Source organism: Prionailurus bengalensis, chromosome E4 (assembly GCF_016509475.1).
Source record: "Prionailurus bengalensis isolate Pbe53 chromosome E4, Fcat_Pben_1.1_paternal_pri, whole genome shotgun sequence".
Lineage (NCBI taxonomy): Eukaryota > Metazoa > Chordata > Mammalia > Carnivora > Felidae > Prionailurus > Prionailurus bengalensis.
The window spans coordinates 62,616,661-62,623,763 of record NC_057360.1 but is presented as its reverse complement, the minus strand read 5'-3'; positions in this window follow the sequence as shown (position 1 = coordinate 62,623,763).

The window sequence follows — 7,103 nt, the reverse complement described above, 5'->3', positions numbered from 1 at the left end:
TGAGGGCAGAGAGCCGAAACACATTTGCTGGGAGTTCACACAGCTCCATGAGAGCCTCCGTACGGGAAGCTCGGTTTGCTTCTCTGGTGGGGAACTTGGCAGGCCCTTGTGCTCTGGGGCTCCTCCTCCGGAGATCAGGGTGGCCCCGGCCAGGTGATGGGGGCAGCCGTGTGTGCAGAGGTTGCAGGCCCGGGCTGGCTTAGGCACCTTGCTCTGCACACCACACCCGGCCACTGCTGAGGTCCTGGCCCTCAGATTCAGGGTTAGCACGGGAACCCTACCAGCTTGTCCCAGTGCCACGGCCAGGATGACCCCAGAGTTCTCCGGACTCGTGTCTGCTACCAAACGAGGCTCCGATCTTCGGCCTCTCTGTGATCTCTACCCTGGCCATTGTCCTCCAGCCGAGGCGATGCTGCCACCTGGGGGAGGGGGGTCGAGCCTGAAATCCCGTCCTAGGTGCTGCAGACGCTACCCGGTGCTAGGGGCTAAGTGCCACCGGGACAGCAGCAGGGGCAACTTCCAATCCTGCTGAGGGCCTGGGCGAAGACCAGTTCTCCATCCAAAGCCCCATTTGGCTTCCCATGTCTGTCTCAACAGCCTGACCTTCCTGTGATCACAGCATGGCAACCGGCACCCCCCCACCCTCCCAACACACACACACACACACACACACACACACACACACACACACACACACACAGCTTCTCTGGGAACTTCTCTGGGAGCTTGGCCCTTGGGTGGCCCAGTTATGCAAAGGCAGGATACCAAGAGTGAAGGACCATCTTCTATGTCTGCATAAAGAAGTTGGGGGCACGGAGTCTTTTCTCTCCCCGATACTCCCCCAACCCCACTGTACCCCCGTAGTCAACACGTAGCTTTCCCCTGATAAATCACAGGTGAGCTTCCAGAACCTGGCAGGTGGGTGGCACATCCCCCCGCACAGAGAGAAACGCGTCTGTTCTGTGCGTGGATGGTCTGAAGACAGACACGCACGGGATCCATCGACTTTGAAAGAGCAAAGAGGTCGGCCCCAGTCTGGGAGAGGAAGAAGATTACAGATCTATTCTGAGTATTTTCTAGATATTTTATATTTATATTTTTAGTAGTTTTCTGGTAGAAGGAAACTGCAGAATAAAATGATCGGCTTCGGTTTTGCTGGTTTCGTTTGGTTTCTCCAGACTGATGGGAAGTGGTTGGTCTTCTCGAGGCTTGCTTGTTGGGTGGAGAGCGTTGGCATTTAGGGTTATGAGCCTGCCCTGGGGAGGCGAGGTTGGTGGGGGGCGGTTGCTGCTGGCCAACCTCTCACCTGGGGCCCTCGGGGGCCGTCATGTGCTCCCCTAACTGGCTGGCTGCTAAGCGTCCCCCTTCCCACCTGACCTGTGGCTGTTTCAGGGGCTTCAACATGGCATGCGTGGGCAAGCCCCCTCCTCAGGAGGCGATGCGAGTGGACCCCTGGATTGTCCTCCAGGCAAGGACTTGACCTGGGGTCTATGGCCCTCTTCCACCGAGGAGGGGACTCCGAGGCCTGCACACACACAGACCTTCAGAGGGACCAGATCTGCGGTCAGGTTCTCAGAGTCACCATCAGCAGATGTCAGTCAACTACCCGGAGCTGCGGACAGAGGTACTTCCCACATTGGGGCGAGCTTGGCTCTGGCTTGCTTAGAGAACGTGGCTTAGAGCGGCGCTGGCCGGAAGCCTTGCTCCCCCAAGGCCGGTGTCGGGCCCAGGGACCCAGAGGACTCTCACAGCTGAGAACCCACCAGGCCTCTAACCACTTTAAAAGGGAGGAAGCGAGAACAGATGGGAGGGGGGAGAAAAAGGCCTTCAGTCTGTTCACAGCAGCCAGACACGTTTTTAAAGGGGGGAAGGTCGGCGCCTTCCCGCCCAGCTCTGTCCTTTGCCCCCACGACCAGGCCCAGTGGTTGGATTCGACAGCACGCGGGGTCCCAGGCTCCACATCAGAAATGTCTGGGGCAGGAGGCTCCAGCCTTTTCCATCTCGAATTCCACTCCGTGCCTCGAGATGTGTGAAAAGACGGTGCTCTCAGGTTGCCTGCTCGCTCTGCAGTGGGCACAGAGCACTGTCCTGGGGAGGCAGGAGAAACGCAAAAACCAACCCAGCCCGTTATATGCCTGGGGGAAAAAAAGCAAAAAAAATTAAATTAAGGCATTGAAAATACTTACAATAGCAACCTTTTCTTCAAGTGTAAGCTCCAATGACTATTCTTCAGGCAACTTTTCCCATTGGATGGCTCCGGGGTTGGCCTCCTCGGGCATTCAGGTGTGAAATGTGCCGTTGATACGCCTTTCTTTTCCGCTATTATGCGGGGTAGTTATTTTTGGCAAAGACCAACTAGGAAAAAGGGTAGCATAAAATTTTCTGGAAGCTTTTAAGTGTAAAAATGGATGTGCACAGGTCACTCCTAAGGCTGTTCTCTGAGCTGAGCTGATTGATGGTCTAGAGAGTGCATGTACTCAGACAACGTAACCAAGCCCCCCTGCATGAGCTGAGAGCCGTCTGGTGACACAGTGGTGACATGGTGGGAGAGGGGTGCCTGGTTTTCTCTCTCCGTGTTGGCAGTGGGTGAGGACGCCATGGGCCTGTCCCTCCTAACAGGCTACATTAGCAGGATATCAAAATACAACAGAAGCACCAAATGGGGGGGGGGGGGTCGTGGGAGGCAATTAACTTCACCTGGAAGTGTTTCTCCTCCGAGCTTGATCTTGCAATAATTGCTGAAGAAAACGAACAAATCAGAGGCCATTCAGAACCCGCTTCATTCCTGAAGTCCGTGTGCGTGCTGGCGGGGGATCCCCAGTTGGTATTCAGAATTAATGGAATTAGCTAATCGAGGACTGTGCCTCAGATGCTGCTCCGAACTCCGAGAACTCCTTCTCGTTCAGTTTGCTCCCAGGCTTTGGCATCCCTTTCAAGTCCGTGAATCCTGGGAGTGTTCTAGAACTCTCTGTGCTTTGACTCCCTGTCTCTACCACTGCAGAGAGTCCCAGCCCGGCCAGCGGCTGCTGATGACTCAGCAATGGTTTGTCTTTGAGCTCTTGGCCCTCAGGGTCCCCTGGGCTTCACTCAACAAGCAGCATTTGGGATGCCCCATGCAGAGCCCCCATGGTGGCCCCCCTGTGAGTGGGAACACATAATTAAGTCTGCACAAAGAAATACAGCCTGGTAGATGAATCCCGCCTCCCCCTGACTGTGTCCTAAGTGCAGATGGCATTTCATGTCTTTTCTCTCTCCCAAGGAGATCCACTCTGGAAACTTTAAGTTCAGTGAAAGCATCTCTGAGTACTTTACCCCCCCAGCCCGCTCCCCCTCCCTGCTGCCGTTTGCACTGGGGCACCCCGTGAAAGCCCACAGTCCCCACCACTGACTTCCTGCTAATGAGAAAATTCCTCCGCGTTGGTATCTAGGGCTCGTCCCTCCTCAGAGACAAATCCTCTTTGTGTCCAGCTTATCTCCAGCTGCTGCCATGATAAATGGTCCAACTCAAGGGAGCCAGGGGTAGGCCTGTCCCACGACTAGACCAGGCCTTGGTTATAGGCTGCACAGACAGGGAGGCGAGCTCAAGATGTTTAAAGACCAACCCCAGGCTGCTTGCTCTCTCGTGGAAGGTGCCTGAGGAACCGGGCCGTTAGAGTAGGAAACTGCCAGCATTTTCTCCTTGCGATAGGCCAGAAAGGAAAACAAAACAAAAGGCAACCTCCCAACAAATTGCAACTTGTTTTGTTTTTGGGGGGTTTTTTTTGCTTTTACTCTTTAAAACTTCCAGAAGCTCTCAGTGCCATTTGCTACCTTCTTCCTTAAAGCACCCGCCACGATTACCACCTTATGCTTTCTGGGTTCCTGTTTATTGCGTAACTCCTGTTGGTCTGGCGTGTATGCCCCCCCTTCATGGGCTAAGTCATGGCAACTTAAAAGATGTTCTCTGGGGCCGCCTGGGTGGCTCAGTCAGTGAAGCATCTGACTTCAGCTCAGGTCATGATCTCGTGGTTTGTTGGTTCGAGCCCCATGTCAGGCTCTATGCTGACAGCTGGGAACCTGGAGCCTGCTTCAGATTCTGTGTGTCTCTCTCTGCCCCTCCCCTGCTCATGCGCTGTCTCTCAAAAAATGAATAAACATTTAAAAAAAAAATGTTCCCTGTGGTTTCCTGCGAGGGTTCAGGTTGGTCCAGACCACCGTGAGGCCCATGAAGGAGCAGCCTGGCCTTTTGAGATGGAGGGAAGTGAACTCCATCGTTCCCGTGACTGGCATGCAGCTTCAGCCAGTGCTTGAGCTCCCTCCACATCCTGAGCCCCCAGTGGACCCACCAGTTGCTGGATAGGAAAGCTCGGGACGAGTCTGGACTACCCATCTTGGACTAGCTTCCCAGCATCCTCCAGGTGATCTGGTAAATTCTGTTTCAGTCTTCCTTGCTCCATTCTAAGTGCTGGGTCCTCTGTGTCAAGAACTGTCAGATAGATGGTCTTTGCAGCAGACCTGGCGAATTTTCTCTAAACCGGGCCGAGGTCTGCCGTTTTCCAGGAGCTGGGGCTTCCGGCCAGGGCGTGCAGGCCGCCTGGGAAGTGATCCCACGTGTGAGAAAAGCCGGAGGTTGAGGCTGCGGTTTGCAGCCGCCAGCCCCATCTCTCGCCAACACCTTGCTCATCACCCCGCAGTGATGTGCGTGCTGGACACTGTGGCCGGGGTCTGAGGCAGGGTCCCGAGATCACCCCCAGCCCGGCCCCCCTTGCCAGCTGCCTCTCCGGCTACTGCCGCTGCGCTCCATACCCCAGTCCCCAAACTTCTCGGGATCGCTTCCATGACTTGTTTGTTCAGGGCTGTCTGTCTGCCTGCCTTTCTCTTTCCTCTGACTTGGCCAGGCTGTCTTTTCACGTTTCGGCTCAGGCATCCCTTCCCCCCCGGGAGTCCTTCCCCCTGGCCACCCCCCAGCCGCCTCTGCACCACCCGTGGCATCCATGCATCCGTCATCCGGGCACTTGTCGAGTGACGTGGAACAGAGCTCCCGCCCGGTCTCCCGCTGGTCCCTGAGCTCGAGGGCGGGGGCCACGCCATGTTCACCTCTAACGCCTCAGTCCGCAGCCCGGCCCCTGGCTCATCTCAGGAGCTCGATAGAGATGTGCTGTGAGCTGAAGTCAAAGAACTTCTCACTTATTTCAGGAAATTTTATACATCTGTCACACACACACAATGAAGTGCTGAATTGCATGGAGCGGACTAGACCAGGCTTTCTCTGAGGCCTGGCCTAGACCAACGCCACGGCTTTCAGCCCCTTCCTCGGGGCCCCCTACCCGCACGCAGTCTCTGCACCTGACCACCGACTTCAGAGGACCGAGGGAGGGCCACTCTCAAAGTGGAGGATGATTAATGGGCCAGTGTGTGGGCCATTTGTCTCCAGCCGGAGCCTCCATTAATTCAGTTCCCTGGACAGGTGCCACCCTGTCACAGAGGCAGCAGAAGCCGGCGCTGCGTCCTGCCTGATGTAAGAAGGGTCACACTTTGATGCCAGGCGCCTGCCCGGCTCCCGCGGCCGCTTCTCCAATGGCTGCATCCCATTCCAGTTCTCAATACTTCTGCTTCACCACTGCGGCCTTTGCTCCTGGAGCTGTATTATTACGTTTCTGAAGTTCCCGCGCATTCCAGGAATTGTGCTCATCAGTTGGCATCCATTGTCTCATGTGTGTCTCTCAAGAACCCGCTGGGAAGCCCAACGAAGCCCATCCCTCGGACACAGAGCTTCTTACTGTGTTCAGAGAGAGTCACACACATGATCTCGTGAATCCTCACGTCTCGTGGCGTCGGTATTTCAGCCCCATCTCACAGATGGGTAAACTGAGGTTAGGGGCGGAGACCAAGCAGAGCCTGAGACTTGGGGCAGAGAATGGGCAGCACAGGACCCGGAGGCCTGGGTCTCTAGACCCGAGGAGCAGGCATCTTCCTCACCACATGGCTCTTCTCTGTTTCTATCACACCAGCGTGGTAAAAACTCTCAGGAAATGGTCATGGCCCAGAAATGTCTTTTTGACTTGGACCTTTTCCAGGGGCGAATGCGTTTTCATTAAACACTGAATGTTTGTGTAGGATAGGAATTTAGAGACCCATTCACCAACCCCCTCATTGCACAGAAGAGGAAAGAGCAAAGACTCTACTGTTTCAAGGTTCACCTATGCTGGCGTGGTCTCTGATTCCCCACAAGACCCTATGCAGTGAGAATGATCCCTCCGTTTTCTAGGCGCGGCTGACCGGAGGCTAAGGGAGTTTCAGCCACCTGCCCCAAGTCACTCTGCCCGTGAGCCACAGAGCTGACCGTCCTGCCTCTTGAGAACATTGATTCACGAGGGTTTGGGTATGAATCTGCCCTATGATTTGTAAGGAGTTCAGCTCCAGGCAGGAGTGACAATAGTGTTTCTACTGCGTTTCAAATGCCATCGGGGAACCTGGCTCATACACTAATCCTCTTATCGACACTGGAGATTAAACATCCAAAGGAGAGGTGAGTATTATTCCGAGCAATGTTTCATTATAGCTAGGATGGTTCCTCGCGGTGCTTTTTTTAAAACACACACACACACACACACACACACACACACACACACACACACATTGTTTTCTTGGTGATTGTCTGCTCTCTTGTGGCTGACTTTAGCCATTGCAGTTTCTGGTAACTAATTTCTGCAAAGGGCAACTTTTCGTGCTACTGCTAACTATGAGAAAAGCACTATATCCGTTTTAGAGAGGCTTTTCACGTTCCTCAGATCATTTCCTAACACCAACAAATAGAATGCAGGGGAAAAATAGAGGACAGTTCTTAACTAAATTCCAGTAGGCGAGAGAAGATAAAGGGGAGGTTATCTTGGAAAAAAAGAATAATTTCCAAAAGTATAGAAAGATGAAGTGGTCGCCTGTGTGGCTTGTCGGGTAAGCATCCGATTCGGCTCAGGTCATGATCTCGCAGTTTGTGAGTTCAAGCCTCACATCGGGCTCTGTGCTGACAGCTCAGAGCCTGGAGCCTGCTTCCAATTCCGTGTCTCCCTGTCTCTGCCCCTCACCTTCTCTCTCTCTCTCTCTCTCTCTCTCTCTCTCTCTCT